This window comes from Triturus cristatus, chromosome 4_1 (assembly GCF_964204655.1).
Source record: "Triturus cristatus chromosome 4_1, aTriCri1.1, whole genome shotgun sequence".
Lineage (NCBI taxonomy): Eukaryota > Metazoa > Chordata > Amphibia > Caudata > Salamandridae > Triturus > Triturus cristatus.
Window position 1 is genome coordinate 123,482,221 of NC_140585.1, and position 19,776 is coordinate 123,501,996.

Genomic DNA, 19,776 nt, shown 5'->3' on the forward strand with positions numbered 1-19,776 from the left:
TTGATTTCTTATGAAATCTCAAAATGAAAATTTCACACCTTCCATTTTCATTTCGTATTATTTTACTTGACATTCTTTCCTCTGAAGGATGTATAAAAGTGAAGTTCCTTGCAAAACAAGAGCAGAGGAATATCCAGAAACGGTTTTCCTTAATAAAAAATGATGAGTCTGCATGCCATATTTAAGTGGGAGCCCGGCTAGCTCAGTCGGTAGAGCATGAGACTCTTAATCTCAGGGTCGTGGGTTTGAGCCCCACGTTGGGCGAAAACGAGTATTTTTTGCTGGATGATAGCATTGGCTCTCATAATATGGTGATTAATCTTGCATTAGACATGCACTAACTCCTAAAAATTGTATCTCCCTTGGTTACTCATTCATGAGAAATGTATCTCCAAGATTAGGTAGGGCCTGAGTCTAGGTTAACATACAGTGATATCACTCCTATTCAAGTACTAAACATGCCAACCTGAAGTGTAAAACATCCCCTAGGTGTAGTTAAGGCATCAGTTAGGAGTGAACTGAACACTCATGTTATGGGCAATTAGACTTAAAATAAAGTGTGGACAGCAGTAACGTTACTTTTGAAATGTGATGCTGAGTGAGCACACAGGGGAATTAGCTCAAATGGTAGAGCGCTCGCTTAGCATGCGAGAGGTAGCGGGATCGATGCCCGCATTCTCCATTCTAAAATTTGCATACATTTTACTTTTTAACTTGTAATTGCCATGGTTGTTGCAGAGTAAGAACAGAAAAGTCACAGATGGCTTTCAAATTTGGTGTCATTATAACAACTAAAGTGGTTTAATCAAAAGGGTTTAGGTATTCTATAGCAAGTGAGAGGAATTTGATTTCTTATGCAATCTCAAAATGAAAATTTCACACCTTCCATTTTCATTTCGTATTATTTTACTTGACATTCTTTCCTCTGAAGGATGTATAAAAGTGAAGTTCCTTGCAAAACAAGAGCAGAGGAATATCCAGAAACGGTTTTCCTTAATAAAAAATGATGAGTCTGCATACCATATTTAAGTGGGAGCCCGGCTAGCTCAGTCGGTAGAGCATAAGACTCTTAATCTGATGAGTCTGCATACCATATTTAAGTGGGAGCCCGGCTAGCTCAGTCGGTAGAGCATGAGACTCTTAATCTCAGGGTCGTGGGTTCGAGCCCCACGTTGGGCGAAAACGAGTATTTTTTGCTGGATGATAGCATTGGCTCTCATAATATGGTGATTAATCTTGCATTAGACATGCACTAACTCCTAAAAATTGTATCTCCCTTGGTTACTCATTCATGAGAAATGTATCTCCAAGATTAGGTAGGGCCTGAGTCTAGGTTAACATACAGTGATATCACTCCTATTCAAGTACTAAACATGCCAACCTGAAGTGTAAAACATCCCCTAGGTGTAGTTAAGGCATCAGTTAGGAGTGAACTGAACACTCATGTTATGGGCAATTAGACTTAAAATAAAGTGTGGACAGCAGTAACGTTACTTTTGAAATGTGATGCTGAGTGAGCACACAGGGGAATTAGCTCAAATGGTAGAGCGCTCGCTTAGCATGCGAGAGGTAGCGGGATCGATGCCCGCATTCTCCATTCTAAAATTTGCATACATTTTACTTTTTAACTTGTAATTGCCATGGTTGTTGCAGAGTAAGAACAGAAAAGTCACAGATGGCTTTCAAATTTGGTGTCATTATAACAACTAAAGTGGTTTAATCAAAAGTGTTTAGGTATTCTATAGCACGTGAGAGGAATTTGATTTCTTATGAAATCTCAAAATGAAAATTTCACACCTTCCATTTTCATTTCGTATTATTTTACTTGACATTCTTTCCTCTGAAGGATGTATAAAAGTGAAGTTCCTTGCAAAACAAGAGCAGAGGAATATCCAGAAACGGTTTTCCTTAATAAAAAATGATGAGTCTGCATACCATATTTAAGTGGGAGCCCGGCTAGCTCAGTCGGTAGAGCATGAGACTCTTAATCTCAGGGTCGTGGGTTCGAGCCCCACGTTGGGCGAAAACGAGTATTTTTTGCTGGATGATAGCATTGGCTCTCATAATATGGTGATTAATCTTGCATTAGACATGCACTAACTCCTAAAAATTGTATCTCCCTTGGTTACTCATTCATGAGAAATGTATCTCCAAGATTAGGTAGGGCCTGAGTCTAGGTTAACATACAGTGATATCACTCCTATTCAAGTACTAAACATGCCAACCTGAAGTGTAAAACATCCCCTAGGTGTAGTTAAGGCATCAGTTAGGAGTGAACTGAACACTCATGTTATGGGCAATTAGACTTAAAATAAAGTGTGGACAGCAGTAACGTTACTTTTGAAATGTGATGCTGAGTGAGCACACAGGGTAAGTAGCTCAAATGGTAGAGCGCTCGCTTAGCATGCGAGAGGTAGCGGGATCGATGCCCGCATTCTCCATTCTAAAATTTGCATACATTTTACTTTTTAACTTGTAATTGCCATGGTTGTTGCAGAGTAAGAACAGAAAAGTCACAGATGGCTTTCAAATTTGGTGTCATTATAACAACTAAAGTGGTTTAATCAAAAGTGTTTAGGTATTCTATAGCACGTGAGAGGAATTTGATTTCTTATGCAATCTCAAAATGAAAATTTCACACCTTCCATTTTCATTTCGTATTATTTTACTTGACATTCTTTCCTCTGAAGGATGTATAAAAGTGAAGTTCCTTGCAAAACAAGAGCAGAGGAATATCCAGAAACGGTTTTCCTTAATAAAAAATGATGAGTCTGCATACCATATTTAAGTGGGAGCCCGGCTAGCTCAGTCGGTAGAGCATGAGACTCTTAATCTCAGGGTCGTGGGTTCGAGCCCCACGTTGGGCGAAAACGAGTATTTTTTGCTGGATGATAGCATTGGCTCTCATAATATGGTGATTAATCTTGCATTAGACATGCACTAACTCCTAAAAATTGTATCTCCCTTGGTTACTCATTCATGAGAAATGTATCTCCAAGATTAGGTAGGGCCTGAGTCTAGGTCAGGGGTCTTCAAACTGTGGGGCGCGACCCCCAGGGGGGCCGTGGAGTGATGCAAAGGGGGTCGCGCCTTCCCAGTCACACTTCTGCCCAGGCCCCACACTTCCCCCGTCCTGTGTCGTGTCTCAGCCCGGGCTGCTGCAGTGAAACTTGAGCTGCTGGGGGCTCAGCTGGGCAGTGTCTGGATTCCTATCTCCGGCACCCCCGTGTTTTTTCACAGGTCTTTAAAGACCATTTAACATGCCTTTGTAAACTGGTTACAGAGGCTTAGGTTTTTTTGCTGGTTCCAGTACCCCCTGGGTCCCCACTGTGCCTATTCCTTACATTTGGATTTTACATTCACTGCCGTAGTGTGAGAATGCATTTCATGGAAAGGAATACAAAGTTGGCTTCCGGGGGGCGCCGTGAGTGAAAGTTTATTGTGCTTTAGAAGCACCTGCTGCAGCGTTTCTTTCCCGGCAATTACCAGGCCTCACATAAATGTCAAGATAACTCCTGTGATTAATGATCTTCCTGGAGAGAGATCACAATTTTGTATAGTTGAGGTTTTGACTTAGGTGAAGTTAGTGCAGTGGGTTAATATGCCTGCTGCAAAGAACGTGTACCAAGTAGATTACAGAGTGTGTATGATGTGAAGAGATCAGCAGGTTACTGCTTTCAAAAGAGACATCCTTTTGTTACTTGCAATTTATAACTTAAAGTCCTAATATAGAATAGTGAGCTATTAACTTTCATCCTAGAAGAGCATGCACACTACAAAGAATACATTATTAGACCATTGATTAATGTTGCAAAAAGGGTTAATTTGGCTAGCAAACAATTCTTATTATTAAAGGAAACTCCCAACTATGCTGTTTCTTTTTCGACTCTGAGTTTGTGCTTCTCCACACCAAGCACTCTTGAACTATACTGCCTACCAGTATGGATGACATGTGACTCCTATACTTTTAGTCCTTTGGCTTATGTAACATTTCCTATACACTGATTTACACACTTATGATTGATTGTCTCTGTGTAATGTGTGTGTGATGCAAAGTGCTCGGACACCCTACACTGGTATGAGTGGCACTATATAACTAATTCAATGCATCTGAGAGTGTGGGGTTATGGAGACTTGGTCACTGTTAAAGGGTGCTAGTGAGAGAATCCGTGGTGGGGGTGGTCATGGGGGGGCACCAACAAACATTGTCGCACAGGGCACCACCAGCACTAAAGCCGGCCCTGGGAAGTATGCACAGATAAGCGCTGAAAATACCGCTTTAGGTGACTGCTTTTTTTTGTACCGACTGGGCCATCAAAATAATCTGCTGGTAACCCTAACCATAGGACTGGAAGTTTGTTGCAGGATCAGCACATTATTTATTTCCTTCACCCTCGATCCCCGATTAATGCCGCAATAGTTTAACTTAGATCTTAAAGTCTACGCCCCCGTCAATAACATGCTGAGTTACTTCATGGGTCTGGGAATGCACCCTGCATTCAGACAACTCATTCCTCATTCTCGCCCTTTGTCACGCTCACCTTGCACTCACAGTGATCACAATGCACTCACACTGATCACCATGCACTTGCACCATTCACCCGCTCACCTTGCACTCACAGTGATCACTCTGCACTCAAAATGCACTTGTCCTGCTCACACTATACCTCAACCTGCAGTCACACGAGTACACGAGTACACTACTCATCCTGCACTCATGTGACACTTCACTCACCTGTCCCCCTCACTACTCAATATGCAACTCACTCAAACAAGCCCATCAGTAATCATACATTCATTCATCCCATTCTGAACTTGCATCCGCACCCAAAATGAGAGAGGACAGCAAGGGAGTGAGAGAATTTGATTGAAGAGGTCAGGGATGAGGAGAAATGTGAATTGCCGAAGAGAAGTGTGGACACGCAAGAAGTGAGTGTGATCCAAAGGTGAGGGCTTCTGTTAGAACAAAGGGGAGATGTGAAAGAGGAATGGGGGGACTGGAGAGGTGTAAGATACAAATAGACAAAAATTTGAATGAAGAGACGAGGTGAATGAGAAGTGCTGAGGGGCACGGGAGGTGACAGGGCCAGAGAGGCCATGAGATAAATGTGAGAGACTGTTAGAGATGAGGGCAGTGAAAGAACAGAATATCAAGAGGTGATTAAAGGTGAAGTGAGAGGTTGATGAGTTCAGAAGTTGTAAAAAGGGGTGAAAGAAAATGACCTGCAAAGTGAGAGAGGGATCCGGGGTTAGGAGAGGAGAGAGGGATGGAAGGGAGGGGGTGAGAGGAAAGCTGCGTGGGTAAACGGCTTAACTCTACACAAAACCGCCAGGGTTTTAAGGGACCCCTGCTTCTTCCGGTCAGGGCCAGGTGAGCTTCTAATGTGGCAGCACGTATTGCTGCAGAGTGGAAGGCCCTTCACAAAGGTTGACTTGAAATCTTTCTGATGATAATTGCTGTATTTTGGTTATAAATGGGTACTGATTGGGTGAAATCTTTCCTCAGTGTTACTGTGTGTAACAAACATCAAAATAATGAAGCAATGCTATCCCAAAATACGCGGCATCACATAACCTCATTTACATTTTCATCCCACGCAATTTAGTCAACAGGTTTAGACATTTTTGTCAGGAGGGGGTCCTTACGCCTCAAAATGTTGACAGGGGGGTCTCGGCATCCAAAAGTTTGAAGACCTCTGGTCTAGGTTAACATACAGTGATATCACTCCTATTCAAGTACTAAACATGCCAACCTGAAGTGTAAAACATCCCCTAGGTGTAGTTAAGGCATCAGTTAGGAGTGAACTGAACACTCATGTTATGGGCAATTAGACTTAAAATAAAGTGTGGACAGCAGTAACGTTACTTTTGAAATGTGATGCTGAGTGAGCACACAGGGGAATTAGCTCAAATGGTAGAGCGCTCGCTTAGCATGCGAGAGGTAGCGGGATCGATGCCCGCATTCTCCATTCTAAAATTTGCATACATTTTACTTTTTAACTTGTAATTGCCATGGTTGTTGCAGAGTAAGAACAGAAAAGTCACAGATGGCTTTCAAATTTGGTGTCATTATAACAACTAAAGTGGTTTAATCAAAAGTGTTTAGGTATTCTATAGCACGTGAGAGGAATTTGATTTCTTATGCAATCTCAAAATGAAAATTTCACACCTTCCATTTTCCTTTCGTCTTATTTTACTTGACATTCTTTCCTCTGAAGGATGTATAAAAGTGAAGTTCCTTGCAAAACAAGAGCAGAGGAATATCCAGAAACGGTTTTCCTTAATAAAAAATGATGAGTCTGCATACCATATTTAAGTGGGAGCCCGGCTAGCTCAGTCGGTAGAGCTATGAGACTCTTAATCTCAGGGTCGTGGGTTTGAGCCCCACGTTGGGCGAAAACGAGTATTTTTTGCTGGATGATTGCATTGGCTCTCATAATATGGTGATTAATCTTGCATTAGACATGCACTAACTCCTAAAAATTGTATCTCCCTTGGTTACTCATTCATGAGAAATGTATCTCCAAGATTAGGTAGGGCCTGAGTCTAGGTTAACATACAGTGATATCACTCCTATTCAAGTACTAAACATGCCAACCTGAAGTGTAAAACATCCCCTAGGTGTAGTTAAGGCATCAGTTAGGAGTGAACTGAACACTCATGTTATGGGCAATTAGACTTAAAATAAAGTGTGGACAGCAGTAACGTTACTTTTGAAATGTGATGCTGAGTGAGCACACAGGGGAATTAGCTCAAATGGTAGAGCGCTCGCTTAGCATGCGAGAGGTAGCGGGATCGATGCCCGCATTCTCCATTCTAAAATTTGCATACATTTTACTTTTTAACTTGTAATTGCCATGGTTGTTGCAGAGTAAGAACAGAAAAGTCACAGATGGCTTTCAAATTTGGTGTCATTATAACAACTAAAGTGGTTTAATCAAAAGTGTTTAGGTATTCTATAGCACGTGAGAGGAATTTGATTTCTTATGCAATCTCAAAATGAAAATTTCACACCTTCCATTTTCATTTCGTATTATTTTACTTGACATTCTTTCCTCTGAAGGATGTATAAAAGTGAAGTTCCTTGCAAAACAAGAGCAGAGGAATATCCAGAAACGGTTTTCCTTAATAAAAAATGATGAGTCTGCATACCATATTTAAGTGGGAGCCCGGCTAGCTCAGTCGGTAGAGCATGAGACTCTTAATCTCAGGGTCGTGGGTTCGATCCCCACGTTGGGCGAAAACGAGTATTTTTTGCTGGATGATAGCATTGGCTCTCATAATATGGTGATTAATCTTGCATTAGACATGCACTAACTCCTAAAAATTGTATCTCCCTTGGTTACTCATTCATGAGAAATGTATCTCCAAGATTAGGTAGGGCCTGAGTCTAGGTTAACATACAGTGATATCACTCCTATTCAAGTACTAAACATGCCAACCTGAAGTGTAAAACATCCCCTAGGTGTAGTTAAGGCATCAGTTAGGAGTGAACTGAACACTCATGTTATGGGCAATTAGACTTAAAATAAAGTGTGGACAGCAGTAACGTTACTTTTGAAATGTGATGCTGAGTGAGCACACAGGGGAATTAGCTCAAATGGTAGAGCGCTCGCTTAGCATGCGAGAGGTAGCGGGATCGATGCCCGCATTCTCCATTCTAAAATTTGCATACATTTTACTTTTTAACTTGTAATTGCCATGGTTGTTGCAGAGTAAGAACAGAAAAGTCACAGATGGCTTTCAAATTTGGTGTCATTATAACAACTAAAGTGGTTTAATCAAAAGTGTTTAGGTATTCTATAGCACGTGAGAGGAATTTGATTTCTTATGCAATCTCAAAATGAAAATTTCACACCTTCCATTTTCATTTCGTATTATTTTACTTGACATTCTTTCCTCTGAAGGATGTATAAAAGTGAAGTTCCTTGCAAAACAAGAGCAGAGGAATATCCAGAAACGGTTTTCCTTAATAAAAAATGATGAGTCTGCATACCATATTTAAGTGGGAGCCCGGCTAGCTCAGTCGGTAGAGCATGAGACTCTTAATCTCAGGGTCGTGGGTTCGATCCCCACGTTGGGCGAAAACGAGTATTTTTTGCTGGATGATAGCATTGGCTCTCATAATATGGTGATTAATCTTGCATTAGACATGCACTAACTCCTAAAAATTGTATCTCCCTTGGTTACTCATTCATGAGAAATGTATCTCCAAGATTAGGTAGGGCCTGAGTCTAGGTTAACATACAGTGATATCACTCCTATTCAAGTACTAAACATGCCAACCTGAAGTGTAAAACATCCCCTAGGTGTAGTTAAGGCATCAGTTAGGAGTGAACTGAACACTCATGTTATGGGCAATTAGACTTAAAATAAAGTGTGGACAGCAGTAACGTTACTTTTGAAATGTGATGCTGAGTGAGCACACAGGGGAATTAGCTCAAATGGTAGAGCGCTCGCTTAGCATGCGAGAGGTAGCGGGATCGATGCCCGCATTCTCCATTCTAAAATTTGCATACATTTTACTTTTTAACTTGTAATTGCCATGGTTGTTGCAGAGTAAGAACAGAAAAGTCACAGATGGCTTTCAAATTTGGTGTCATTATAACAACTAAAGTGGTTTAATCAAAAGTGTTTAGGTATTCTATAGCACGTGAGAGGAATTTGATTTCTTATGCAATCTCAAAATGAAAATTTCACACCTTCCATTTTCATTTCGTATTATTTTACTTGACATTCTTTCCTCTGAAGGATGTATAAAAGTGAAGTTCCTTGCAAAACAAGAGCAGAGGAATATCCAGAAACGGTTTTCCTTAATAAAAAATGATGAGTCTGCATACCATATTTAAGTGGGAGCCCGGCTAGCTCAGTCGGTAGAGCATGAGACTCTTAATCTCAGGGTCGTGGGTTTGAGCCCCACGTTGGGCGAAAACGAGTATTTTTTGCTGGATGATAGCATTGGCTCTCATAATATGGTGATTAATCTTGCATTAGACATGCACTAACTCCTAAAAATTGTATCTCCCTTGGTTACTCATTCATGAGAAATGTATCTCCAAGATTAGGTAGGGCCTGAGTCTAGGTTAACATACAGTGATATCACTCCTATTCAAGTACTAAACATGCCAACCTGAAGTGTAAAACATCCCCTAGGTGTAGTTAAGGCATCAGTTAGGAGTGAACTGAACACTCATGTTATGGGCAATTAGACTTAAAATAAAGTGTGGACAGCAGTAACGTTACTTTTGAAATGTGATGCTGAGTGAGCACACAGGGGAATTAGCTCAAATGGTAGAGCGCTCGCTTAGCATGCGAGAGGTAGCGGGATCGATGCCCGCATTCTCCATTCTAAAATTTGCATACATTTTACTTTTTAACTTGTAATTGCCATGGTTGTTGCAGAGTAAGAACAGAAAAGTCACAGATGGCTTTCAAATTTGGTGTCATTATAACAACTAAAGTGGTTTAATCAAAAGTGTTTAGGTATTCTATAGCACGTGAGAGGAATTTGATTTCTTATGCAATCTCAAAATGAAAATTTCACACCTTCCATTTTCATTTCGTATTATTTTACTTGACATTCTTTCCTCTGAAGGATGTATAAAAGTGAAGTTCCTTGCAAAACAAGAGCAGAGGAATATCCAGAAACGGTTTTCCTTAATAAAAAATGATGAGTCTGCATACCATATTTAAGTGGGAGCCCGGCTAGCTCAGTCGGTAGAGCATGAGACTCTTAATCTCAGGGTCGTGGGTTCGATCCCCACGTTGGGCGAAAACGAGTATTTTTTGCTGGATGATAGCATTGGCTCTCATAATATGGTGATTAATCTTGCATTAGACATGCACTAACTCCTAAAAATTGTATCTCCCTTGGTTACTCATTCATGAGAAATGTATCTCCAAGATTAGGTAGGGCCTGAGTCTAGGTTAACATACAGTGATATCACTCCTATTCAAGTACTAAACATGCCAACCTGAAGTGTAAAACATCCCCTAGGTGTAGTTAAGGCATCAGTTAGGAGTGAACTGAACACTCATGTTATGGGCAATTAGACTTAAAATAAAGTGTGGACAGCAGTAACGTTACTTTTGAAATGTGATGCTGAGTGAGCACACAGGGGAATTAGCTCAAATGGTAGAGCGCTCGCTTAGCATGCGAGAGGTAGCGGGATCGATGCCCGCATTCTCCATTCTAAAATTTGCATACATTTTACTTTTTAACTTGTAATTGCCATGGTTGTTGCAGAGTAAGAACAGAAAAGTCACAGATGGCTTTCAAATTTGGTGTCATTATAACAACTAAAGTGGTTTAATCAAAAGTGTTTAGGTATTCTATAGCACGTGAGAGGAATTTGATTTCTTATGCAATCTCAAAATGAAAATTTCACACCTTCCATTTTCATTTCGTATTATTTTACTTGACATTCTTTCCTCTGAAGGATGTATAAAAGTGAAGTTCCTTGCAAAACAAGAGCAGAGGAATATCCAGAAACGGTTTTCCTTAATAAAAAATGATGAGTCTGCATACCATATTTAAGTGGGAGCCCGGCTAGCTCAGTCGGTAGAGCATGAGACTCTTAATCTCAGGGTCGTGGGTTCGAGCCCCACGTTGGGCGAAAACGAGTATTTTTTGCTGTATGATAGCATTGGCTCTCATAATATGGTGATTAATCTTGCATTAGACATGCACTAACTCCTAAAAATTGTATCTCCCTTGGTTACTCATTCATGAGAAATGTATCTCCAAGATTAGGTAGGGCCTGAGTCTAGGTTAACATACAGTGATATCACTCCTATTCAAGTACTAAACATGCCAACCTGAAGTGTAAAACATCCCCTAGGTGTAGTTAAGGCATCAGTTAGGAGTGAACTGAACACTCATGTTATGGGCAATTAGACTTAAAATAAAGTGTGGACAGCAGTAACGTTACTTTTGAAATGTGATGCTGAGTGAGCACACAGGGGAATTAGCTCAAATGGTAGAGTGCTCGCTTAGCATGCGAGAGGTAGCGGGATCGATGCCCGCATTCTCCATTCTAAAATTTGCATACATTTTACTTTTTAACTTGTAATTGCCATGGTTGTTGCAGAGTAAGAACAGAAAAGTCACAGATGGCTTTCAAATTTGGTGTCATTATAACAACTAAAGTGGTTTAATCAAAAGTGTTTAGGTATTCTATAGCACGTGAGAGGAATTTGATTTCTTATGCAATCTCAAAATGAAAATTTCACACCTTCCATTTTCATTTCGTATTATTTTACTTGACATTCTTTCCTCTGAAGGATGTATAAAAGTGAAGTTCCTTGCAAAACAAGAGCAGAGGAATATCCAGAAACGGTTTTCCTTAATAAAAAATGATGAGTCTGCATACCATATTTAAGTGGGAGCCCGGCTAGCTCAGTCGGTAGAGCATGAGACTCTTAATCTCAGGGTCGTGGGTTTGAGCCCCACGTTGGGCGAAAACGAGTATTTTTTGCTGGATGATAGCATTGGCTCTCATAATATGGTGATTAATCTTGCATTAGACATGCACTAACTCCTAAAAATTGTATCTCCCTTGGTTACTCATTCATGAGAAATGTATCTCCAAGATTAGGTAGGGCCTGAGTCTAGGTTAACATACAGTGATATCACTCCTATTCAAGTACTAAACATGCCAACCTGAAGTGTAAAACATCCCCTAGGTGTAGTTAAGGCATCAGTTAGGAGTGAACTGAACACTCATGTTATGGGCAATTAGACTTAAAATAAAGTGTGGACAGCAGTAACGTTACTTTTGAAATGTGATGCTGAGTGAGCACACAGGGGAATTAGCTCAAATGGTAGAGCGCTCGCTTAGCATGCGAGAGGTAGCGGGATCGATGCCCGCATTCTCCATTCTAAAATTTGCATACATTTTACTTTTTAACTTGTAATTGCCATGGTTGTTGCAGAGTAAGAACAGAAAAGTCACAGATGGCTTTCAAATTTGGTGTCATTATAACAACTAAAGTGGTTTAATCAAAAGTGTTTAGGTATTCTATAGCACGTGAGAGGAATTTGATTTCTTATGCAATCTCAAAATGAAAATTTCACACCTTCCATTTTCATTTCGTCTTATTTTACTTGACATTCTTTCCTCTGAAGGATGTATAAAAGTGAAGTTCCTTGCAAAACAAGAGCAGAGGAATATCCAGAAACGGTTTTCCTTAATAAAAAATGATGAGTCTGCATACCATATTTAAGTGGGAGCCCGGCTAGCTCAGTCGGTAGAGCATGAGACTCTTAATCTCAGGGTCGTGGGTTTGAGCCCCACGTTGGGCGAAAACAAGTATTTTTTGCTGGATGATAGCATTGGCTCTCATAATATGGTGATTAATCTTGCATTAGACATGCACTAACTCCTAAAAATTGTATCTCCCTTGGTTACTCATTCATGAGAAATGTATCTCCAAGATTAGGTAGGGCCTGAGTCTAGGTTAACATACAGTGATATCACTCCTATTCAAGTACTAAACATGCCAACCTGAAGTGTAAAACATCCCCTAGGTGTAGTTAAGGCATCAGTTAGGAGTGAACTGAACACTCATGTTATGGGCAATTAGACTTAAAATAAAGTGTGGACAGCAGTAACGTTACTTTTGAAATGTGATGCTGAGTGAGCACACAGGGGAATTAGCTCAAATGGTAGAGCGCTCGCTTAGCATGCGAGAGGTAGCGGGATCGATGCCCGCATTCTCCATTCTAAAATTTGCATACATTTTACTTTTTAACTTGTAATTGCCATGGTTGTTGCAGAGTAAGAACAGAAAAGTCACAGATGGCTTTCAAATTTGGTGTCATTATAACAACTAAAGTGGTTTAATCAAAAGTGTTTAGGTATTCTATAGCACGTGAGAGGAATTTGATTTCTTATGCAATCTCAAAATGAAAATTTCACACCTTCCATTTTCATTTCGTATTATTTTACTTGACATTCTTTCCTCTGAAGGATGTATAAAAGTGAAGTTCCTTGCAAAACAAGAGCAGAGGAATATCCAGAAACGGTTTTCCTTAATAAAAAATGATGAGTCTGCATACCATATTTAAGTGGGAGCCCGGCTAGCTCAGTCGGTAGAGCATGAGACTCTTAATCTCAGGGTCGTGGGTTCGAGCCCCACGTTGGGCGAAAACGAGTATTTTTTGCTGTATGATAGCATTGGCTCTCATAATATGGTGATTAATCTTGCATTAGACATGCACTAACTCCTAAAAATTGTATCTCCCTTGGTTACTCATTCATGAGAAATGTATCTCCAAGATTAGGTAGGGCCTGAGTCTAGGTTAACATACAGTGATATCACTCCTATTCAAGTACTAAACATGCCAACCTGAAGTGTAAAACATCCCCTAGGTGTAGTTAAGGCATCAGTTAGGAGTGAACTGAACACTCATGTTATGGGCAATTAGACTTAAAATAAAGTGTGGACAGCAGTAACGTTACTTTTGAAATGTGATGCTGAGTGAGCACACAGGGGAATTAGCTCAAATGGTAGAGCGCTCGCTTAGCATGCGAGAGGTAGCGGGATCGATGCCCGCATTCTCCGTTCTAAAATTTGCATACATTTTACTTTTTAACTTGTAATTGCCATGGTTGTTGCAGAGTAAGAACAGAAAAGTCACAGATGGCTTTCAAATTTGGTGTCATTATAACAACTAAAGTGGTTTAATCAAAAGTGTTTAGGTATTCTATAGCACGTGAGAGGAATTTGATTTCTTATGCAATCTCAAAATGAAAATTTCACACCTTCCATTTTCATTTCGTATTATTTTACTTGACATTCTTTCCTCTGAAGGATGTATAAAAGTGAAGTTCCTTGCAAAACAAGAGCAGAGGAATATCCAGAAACGGTTTTCCTTAATAAAAAATGATGAGTCTGCATACCATATTTAAGTGGGAGCCCGGCTAGCTCAGTCGGTAGAGCATGAGACTCTTAATCTCAGGGTCGTGGGTTTGAGCCCCACGTTGTGCGAAAACAAGTATTTTTTGCTGGATGATAGCATTGGCTCTCATAATATGGTGATTAATCTTGCATTAGACATGCACTAACTCCTAAAAATTGTATCTCCCTTGGTTACTCATTCATGAGAAATGTATCTCCAAGATTAGGTAGGGCCTGAGTCTAGGTTAACATACAGTGATATCACTCCTATTCAAGTACTAAACATGCCAACCTGAAGTGTAAAACATCCCCTAGGTGTAGTTAAGGCATCAGTTATGAGTGAACTGAACACTCATGTTATGGGCAATTAGACTTAAAATAAAGTGTGGACAGCAGTAACGTCACTTTTGAAATGTGATGCTGAGTGAGCACACAGGGGAATTAGCTCAAATGGTAGAGCGCTCGCTTAGCATGCGAGAGGTAGCGGGATCGATGCCCGCATTCTCCATTCTAAAATTTGCATACATTTTACTTTTTAACTTGTAATTGCCATGGTTGTTGCAGAGTAAGAACAGAAAAGTCACAGATGGCTTTCAAATTTGGTGTCATTATAACAACTAAAGTGGTTTAATCAAAAGTGTTTAGGTATTCTATAGCACGTGAGAGGAATTTGATTTCTTATGCAATCTCAAAATGAAAATTTCACACCTTCCATTTTCATTTCGTATTATTTTACTTGACATTCTTTCCTCTGAAGGATGTATAAAAGTGAAGTTCCTTGCAAAACAAGAGCAGAGGAATATCCAGAAACGGTTTTCCTTAATAAAAAATGATGAGTCTGCATACCATATTTAAGTGGGAGCCCGGCTAGCTCAGTCGGTAGAGCATGAGACTCTTAATCTCAGGGTCGTGGGTTCGAGCCCCACGTTGGGCGAAAACGAGTATTTTTTGCTGTATGATAGCATTGGCTCTCATAATATGGTGATTAATCTTGCATTAGACATGCACTAACTCCTAAAAATTGTATCTCCCTTGGTTACTCATTCATGAGAAATGTATCTCCAAGATTAGGTAGGGCCTGAGTCTAGGTTAACATACAGTGATATCACTCCTATTCAAGTACTAAACATGCCAACCTGAAGTGTAAAACATCCCCTAGGTGTAGTTAAGGCATCAGTTAGGAGTGAACTGAACACTCATGTTATGGGCAATTAGACTTAAAATAAAGTGTGGACAGCATTAACGTTACTTTTGAAATGTGATGCTGAGTGAGCACACAGGGGAAGTAGCTCAAATGGTAGAGCGCTCGCTTAGCATGCGAGAGGTAGCGGGATCGATGCCCGCATTCTCCATTCTAAAATTTGGATACATTTTACTTTTTAACTTGTAATTGCCATGGTTGTTGCAGAGTAAGAACAGAAAAGTCACAGATGGCTTTCAAATTTGGTGTCATTATAACAACTAAAGTGGTTTAATCAAAAGTGTTTAGGTATTCTATAGCACGTGAGAGGAATTTGATTTCTTATGCAATCTCAAAATGAAAATTTCACACCTTCCATTTTCATTTCGTATTATTTTACTTGACATTCTTTCCTCTGAAGGATGTATAAAAGTGAAGTTCCTTGCAAAACAAGAGCAGAGGAATATCCAGAAACGGTTTTCCTTAATAAAAAATGATGAGTCTGCATACCATATTTAAGTGGGAGCCCGGCTAGCTCAGTCGGTAGAGCATGAGACTCTTAATCTCAGGGTCGTGGGTTCGAGCCCCACGTTGGGCGAAAACGAGTATTTTTTGCTGGATGATAGCATTGGCTCTCATAATATGGTGATTAATCTTGCATTAGACATGCACTAACTCCTAAAAATTGTATCTCCCTTGGTTACTCATTCATGAGAAATGTATCTCCAAGATTAGGTAGGGCCTGAGTCTAGGTTAACATACAGTGATATCACTCCTATTCAAGTACTAAACATGCCAACCTGAAGTGTAAAACATCCCCTAGGTGTAGTTAAGGCATCAGTTAGGAGTGAACTGAACACTCATGTTATGGGCAATTAGACTTAAAATAAAGTGTGGACAGCAGTAACGTTACTTTTGAAATGTGATGCTGAGTGAGCACACAGGGGAATTAGCTCAAATGGTAGAGCGCTCGCTTAGCATGCGAGAGGTAGCGGGATCGATGCCCGCATTCTCCATTCTAAAATTTGCATACATTTTACTTTTTAACTTGTAATTGCCATGGTTGTTGCAGAGTAAGAACAGAAAAGTCACAGATGGCTTTCAAATTTGGTGTCATTATAACAACTAAAGTGGTTTAATCAAAAGTGTTTAGGTATTCTATAGCACGTGAGAGGAATTTGATTTCTTATGCAATCTCAAAATGAAAATTTCACACCTTCCATTTTCATTTCGTATTATTTTACTTGACATTCTTTCCTCTGAAGGATGTATAAAAGTGAAGTTCCTTGCAAAACAAGAGCAGAGGAATATCCAGAAACGGTTTTCCTTAATAAAAAATGATGAGTCTGCATACCATATTTAAGTGGGAGCCCGGCTAGCTCAGTCGGTAGAGCATGAGACTCTTAATCTCAGGGTCGTGGGTTCGAGCCCCACGTTGGGCGAAAACGAGTATTTTTTGCTGTATGATAGCATTGGCTCTCATAATATGGTGATTAATCTTGCATTAGACATGCACTAACTCCTAAAAATTGTATCTCCCTTGGTTACTCATTCATGAGAAATGTATCTCCAAGATTAGGTAGGGCCTGAGTCTAGGTTAACATACAGTGATATCACTCCTATTCAAGTACTAAACATGCCAACCTGAAGTGTAAAACATCCCCTAGGTGTAGTTAAGGCATCAGTTAGGAGTGAACTGAACACTCATGTTATGGGCAATTAGACTTAAAATAAAGTGTGGACAGCAGTAACGTTACTTTTGAAATGTGATGCTGAGTGAGCACACAGGGGAATTAGCTCAAATGGTAGAGTGCTCGCTTAGCATGCGAGAGGTAGCGGGATCGATGCCCGCATTCTCCATTCTAAAATTTGCATACATTTTACTTTTTAACTTGTAATTGCCATGGTTGTTGCAGAGTAAGAACAGAAAAGTCACAGATGGCTTTCAAATTTGGTGTCATTATAACAACTAAAGTGGTTTAATCAAAAGTGTTTAGGTATTCTATAGCACGTGAGAGGAATTTGATTTCTTATGCAATCTCAAAATGAAAATTTCACACCTTCCATTTTCATTTCGTATTATTTTACTTGACATTCTTTCCTCTGAAGGATGTATAAAAGTGAAGTTCCTTGCAAAACAAGAGCAGAGGAATATCCAGAAACGGTTTTCCTTAATAAAAAATGATGAGTCTGCATACCATATTTAAGTGGGAGCCCGGCTAGCTCAGTCGGTAGAGCATGAGACTCTTAATCTCAGGGTCGTGGGTTTGAGCCCCACGTTGGGCGAAAACGAGTATTTTTTGCTGGATGATAGCATTGGCTCTCATAATATGGTGATTAATCTTGCATTAGACATGCACTAACTCCTAAAAATTGTATCTCCCTTGGTTACTCATTCATGAGAAATGTATCTCCAAGATTAGGTAGGGCCTGAGTCTAGGTTAACATACAGTGATATCACTCCTATTCAAGTACTAAACATGCCAACCTGAAGTGTAAAACATCCCCTAGGTGTAGTTAAGGCATCAGTTAGGAGTGAACTGAACACTCATGTTATGGGCAATTAGACTTAAAATAAAGTGTGGACAGCAGTAACGTTACTTTTGAAATGTGATGCTGAGTGAGCACACAGGGGAATTAGCTCAAATGGTAGAGCGCTCGCTTAGCATGCGAGAGGTAGCGGGATCGATGCCCGCATTCTCCATTCTAAAATTTGCATACATTTTACTTTTTAACTTGTAATTGCCATGGTTGTTGCAGAGTAAGAACAGAAAAGTCACAGATGGCTTTCAAATTTGGTGTCATTATAACAACTAAAGTGGTTTAATCAAAAGTGTTTAGGTATTCTATAGCACGTGAGAGGAATTTGATTTCTTATGCAATCTCAAAATGAAAATTTCACACCTTCCATTTTCATTTCGTCTTATTTTACTTGACATTCTTTCCTCTGAAGGATGTATAAAAGTGAAGTTCCTTGCAAAACAAGAGCAGAGGAATATCCAGAAACGGTTTTCCTTAATAAAAAATGATGAGTCTGCATACCATATTTAAGTGGGAGCCCGGCTAGCTCAGTCGGTAGAGCATGAGACTCTTAATCTCAGGGTCGTGGGTTTGAGCCCCACGTTGGGCGAAAACAAGTATTTTTTGCTGGATGATAGCATTGGCTCTCATAATATGGTGATTAATCTTGCATTAGACATGCACTAACTCCTAAAAATTGTATCTCCCTTGGTTACTCATTCATGAGAAATGTATCTCCAAGATTAGGTAGGGCCTGAGTCTAGGTTAACATACAGTGATATCACTCCTATTCAAGTACTAAACATGCCAACCTGAAGTGTAAAACATCCCCTAGGTGTAGTTAAGGCATCAGTTAGGAGTGAACTGAACACTCATGTTATGGGCAATTAGACTTAAAATAAAGTGTGGACAGCAGTAACGTTACTTTTGAAATGTGATGCTGAGTGAGCACACAGGGGAATTAGCTCAAATGGTAGAGCGCTCGCTTAGCATGCGAGAGGTAGCGGGATCGATGCCCGCATTCTCCATTCTAAAATTTGCATACATTTTACTTTTTAACTTGTAATTGCCATGGTTGTTGCAGAGTAAGAACAGAAAAGTCACAGATGGCTTTCAAATTTGGTGTCATTATAACAACTAAAGTGGTTTAATCAAAAGTGTTTAGGTATTCTATAGCACGTGAGAGGAATTTGATTTCTTATGCAATCTCAAAATGAAAATTTCACACCTTCCATTTTCATTTCGTATTATTTTACTTGACATTCTTTCCTCTGAAGGATGTATAAAAGTGAAGTTCCTTGCAAAACAAGAGCAGAGGAATATCCAGAAACGGTTTTCCTTAATAAAAAATGATGAGTCTGCATACCATATTTAAGTGGGAGCCCGGCTAGCTCAGTCGGTAGAGCATGAGACTCTTAATCTCAGGGTCGTGGGTTCGAGCCCCACGTTGGGCGAAAACGAGTATTTTTTGCTGTATGATAGCATTGGCTCTCATAATATGGTGATTAATCTTGCATTAGACATGCACTAACTCCTAAAAATTGTATCTCCCTTGGTTACTCATTCATGAGAAATGTATCTCCAAGATTAGGTAGGGCCTGAGTCTAGGTTAACATACAGTGATATCACTCCTATTCAAGTACTAAACATGCCAACCTGAAGTGTAAAACATCCCCTAGGTGTAGTTAAGGCATCAGTTAGGAGTGAACTGAACACTCATGTTATGGGCAATTAGACTTAAAATAAAGTGTGGACAGCAGTAACGTTACTTTTGAAATGTGATGCTGAGTGAGCACACAGGGGAATTAGCTCAAATGGTAGAGCGCTCGCTTAGCATGCGAGAGGTAGCGGGATCGATGCCCGCATTCTCCATTCTAAAATTTGCATACATTTTACTTTTTAACTTGTAATTGCCATGGTTGTTGCAGAGTAAGAACAGAAAAGTCACAGATGGCTTTCAAATTTGGTGTCATTATAACAACTAAAGTGGTTTAATCAAAAGTGTTTAGGTATTCTATAGCACGTGAGAGGAATTTGATTTCTTATGCAATCTCAAAATGAAAATTTCACACCTTCCATTTTCATTTCATATTATTTTACTTGACATTCTTTCCTCTGAAGGATGTATAAAAGTGAAGTTCCTTGCAAAACAAGAGCAGAGGAATATCCAGAAA

At 39.8% G+C, this 19,776-nt stretch overlaps 27 non-coding genes across 27 annotated transcripts; all 27 read left to right on the top strand.

Moving 5' to 3' along the window:
- Positions 1-609: 609 nt before the first annotated feature.
- TRNAA-AGC (transfer RNA alanine (anticodon AGC)) lies at positions 610-682 on the top strand. The gene has a single exon. It is a non-coding gene; the product is annotated as a tRNA-Ala (tRNA).
- A 424-nt stretch (positions 683-1,106) lies between these two features.
- Positions 1,107-1,179, top strand: TRNAK-CUU (transfer RNA lysine (anticodon CUU)). Its single transcript has one exon. It is a non-coding gene; the product is annotated as a tRNA-Lys (tRNA).
- A 345-nt stretch (positions 1,180-1,524) lies between these two features.
- Positions 1,525-1,597, top strand: TRNAA-AGC (transfer RNA alanine (anticodon AGC)). Its single transcript has one exon. It is a non-coding gene; the product is annotated as a tRNA-Ala (tRNA).
- Positions 1,598-1,950: 353 nt separating this feature from the next.
- Positions 1,951-2,023, top strand: TRNAK-CUU (transfer RNA lysine (anticodon CUU)). The gene has a single exon. It is a non-coding gene; the product is annotated as a tRNA-Lys (tRNA).
- A 771-nt stretch (positions 2,024-2,794) lies between these two features.
- TRNAK-CUU (transfer RNA lysine (anticodon CUU)) lies at positions 2,795-2,867 on the top strand. The gene has a single exon. It is a non-coding gene; the product is annotated as a tRNA-Lys (tRNA).
- Positions 2,868-5,896: 3,029 nt separating this feature from the next.
- Positions 5,897-5,969, top strand: TRNAA-AGC (transfer RNA alanine (anticodon AGC)). The gene has a single exon. It is a non-coding gene; the product is annotated as a tRNA-Ala (tRNA).
- Positions 5,970-6,741: 772 nt separating this feature from the next.
- Positions 6,742-6,814, top strand: TRNAA-AGC (transfer RNA alanine (anticodon AGC)). Its single transcript has one exon. It is a non-coding gene; the product is annotated as a tRNA-Ala (tRNA).
- Positions 6,815-7,167: 353 nt separating this feature from the next.
- On the top strand, positions 7,168-7,240 carry TRNAK-CUU (transfer RNA lysine (anticodon CUU)). Its single transcript has one exon. It is a non-coding gene; the product is annotated as a tRNA-Lys (tRNA).
- Positions 7,241-7,585: 345 nt separating this feature from the next.
- On the top strand, positions 7,586-7,658 carry TRNAA-AGC (transfer RNA alanine (anticodon AGC)). The gene has a single exon. It is a non-coding gene; the product is annotated as a tRNA-Ala (tRNA).
- A 353-nt stretch (positions 7,659-8,011) lies between these two features.
- On the top strand, positions 8,012-8,084 carry TRNAK-CUU (transfer RNA lysine (anticodon CUU)). The gene has a single exon. It is a non-coding gene; the product is annotated as a tRNA-Lys (tRNA).
- A 345-nt stretch (positions 8,085-8,429) lies between these two features.
- Positions 8,430-8,502, top strand: TRNAA-AGC (transfer RNA alanine (anticodon AGC)). Its single transcript has one exon. It is a non-coding gene; the product is annotated as a tRNA-Ala (tRNA).
- A 771-nt stretch (positions 8,503-9,273) lies between these two features.
- On the top strand, positions 9,274-9,346 carry TRNAA-AGC (transfer RNA alanine (anticodon AGC)). The gene has a single exon. It is a non-coding gene; the product is annotated as a tRNA-Ala (tRNA).
- Positions 9,347-9,699: 353 nt separating this feature from the next.
- TRNAK-CUU (transfer RNA lysine (anticodon CUU)) lies at positions 9,700-9,772 on the top strand. Its single transcript has one exon. It is a non-coding gene; the product is annotated as a tRNA-Lys (tRNA).
- A 345-nt stretch (positions 9,773-10,117) lies between these two features.
- TRNAA-AGC (transfer RNA alanine (anticodon AGC)) lies at positions 10,118-10,190 on the top strand. Its single transcript has one exon. It is a non-coding gene; the product is annotated as a tRNA-Ala (tRNA).
- A 353-nt stretch (positions 10,191-10,543) lies between these two features.
- TRNAK-CUU (transfer RNA lysine (anticodon CUU)) lies at positions 10,544-10,616 on the top strand. Its single transcript has one exon. It is a non-coding gene; the product is annotated as a tRNA-Lys (tRNA).
- A 1,189-nt stretch (positions 10,617-11,805) lies between these two features.
- On the top strand, positions 11,806-11,878 carry TRNAA-AGC (transfer RNA alanine (anticodon AGC)). Its single transcript has one exon. It is a non-coding gene; the product is annotated as a tRNA-Ala (tRNA).
- Positions 11,879-12,649: 771 nt separating this feature from the next.
- TRNAA-AGC (transfer RNA alanine (anticodon AGC)) lies at positions 12,650-12,722 on the top strand. Its single transcript has one exon. It is a non-coding gene; the product is annotated as a tRNA-Ala (tRNA).
- A 353-nt stretch (positions 12,723-13,075) lies between these two features.
- On the top strand, positions 13,076-13,148 carry TRNAK-CUU (transfer RNA lysine (anticodon CUU)). The gene has a single exon. It is a non-coding gene; the product is annotated as a tRNA-Lys (tRNA).
- A 1,189-nt stretch (positions 13,149-14,337) lies between these two features.
- TRNAA-AGC (transfer RNA alanine (anticodon AGC)) lies at positions 14,338-14,410 on the top strand. Its single transcript has one exon. It is a non-coding gene; the product is annotated as a tRNA-Ala (tRNA).
- A 353-nt stretch (positions 14,411-14,763) lies between these two features.
- Positions 14,764-14,836, top strand: TRNAK-CUU (transfer RNA lysine (anticodon CUU)). The gene has a single exon. It is a non-coding gene; the product is annotated as a tRNA-Lys (tRNA).
- A 771-nt stretch (positions 14,837-15,607) lies between these two features.
- TRNAK-CUU (transfer RNA lysine (anticodon CUU)) lies at positions 15,608-15,680 on the top strand. The gene has a single exon. It is a non-coding gene; the product is annotated as a tRNA-Lys (tRNA).
- Positions 15,681-16,025: 345 nt separating this feature from the next.
- Positions 16,026-16,098, top strand: TRNAA-AGC (transfer RNA alanine (anticodon AGC)). The gene has a single exon. It is a non-coding gene; the product is annotated as a tRNA-Ala (tRNA).
- Positions 16,099-16,451: 353 nt separating this feature from the next.
- Positions 16,452-16,524, top strand: TRNAK-CUU (transfer RNA lysine (anticodon CUU)). Its single transcript has one exon. It is a non-coding gene; the product is annotated as a tRNA-Lys (tRNA).
- A 1,189-nt stretch (positions 16,525-17,713) lies between these two features.
- TRNAA-AGC (transfer RNA alanine (anticodon AGC)) lies at positions 17,714-17,786 on the top strand. Its single transcript has one exon. It is a non-coding gene; the product is annotated as a tRNA-Ala (tRNA).
- Positions 17,787-18,557: 771 nt separating this feature from the next.
- TRNAA-AGC (transfer RNA alanine (anticodon AGC)) lies at positions 18,558-18,630 on the top strand. The gene has a single exon. It is a non-coding gene; the product is annotated as a tRNA-Ala (tRNA).
- A 353-nt stretch (positions 18,631-18,983) lies between these two features.
- On the top strand, positions 18,984-19,056 carry TRNAK-CUU (transfer RNA lysine (anticodon CUU)). Its single transcript has one exon. It is a non-coding gene; the product is annotated as a tRNA-Lys (tRNA).
- Positions 19,057-19,401: 345 nt separating this feature from the next.
- On the top strand, positions 19,402-19,474 carry TRNAA-AGC (transfer RNA alanine (anticodon AGC)). Its single transcript has one exon. It is a non-coding gene; the product is annotated as a tRNA-Ala (tRNA).
- The last annotated feature ends 302 nt before the right edge of the window (positions 19,475-19,776 follow it).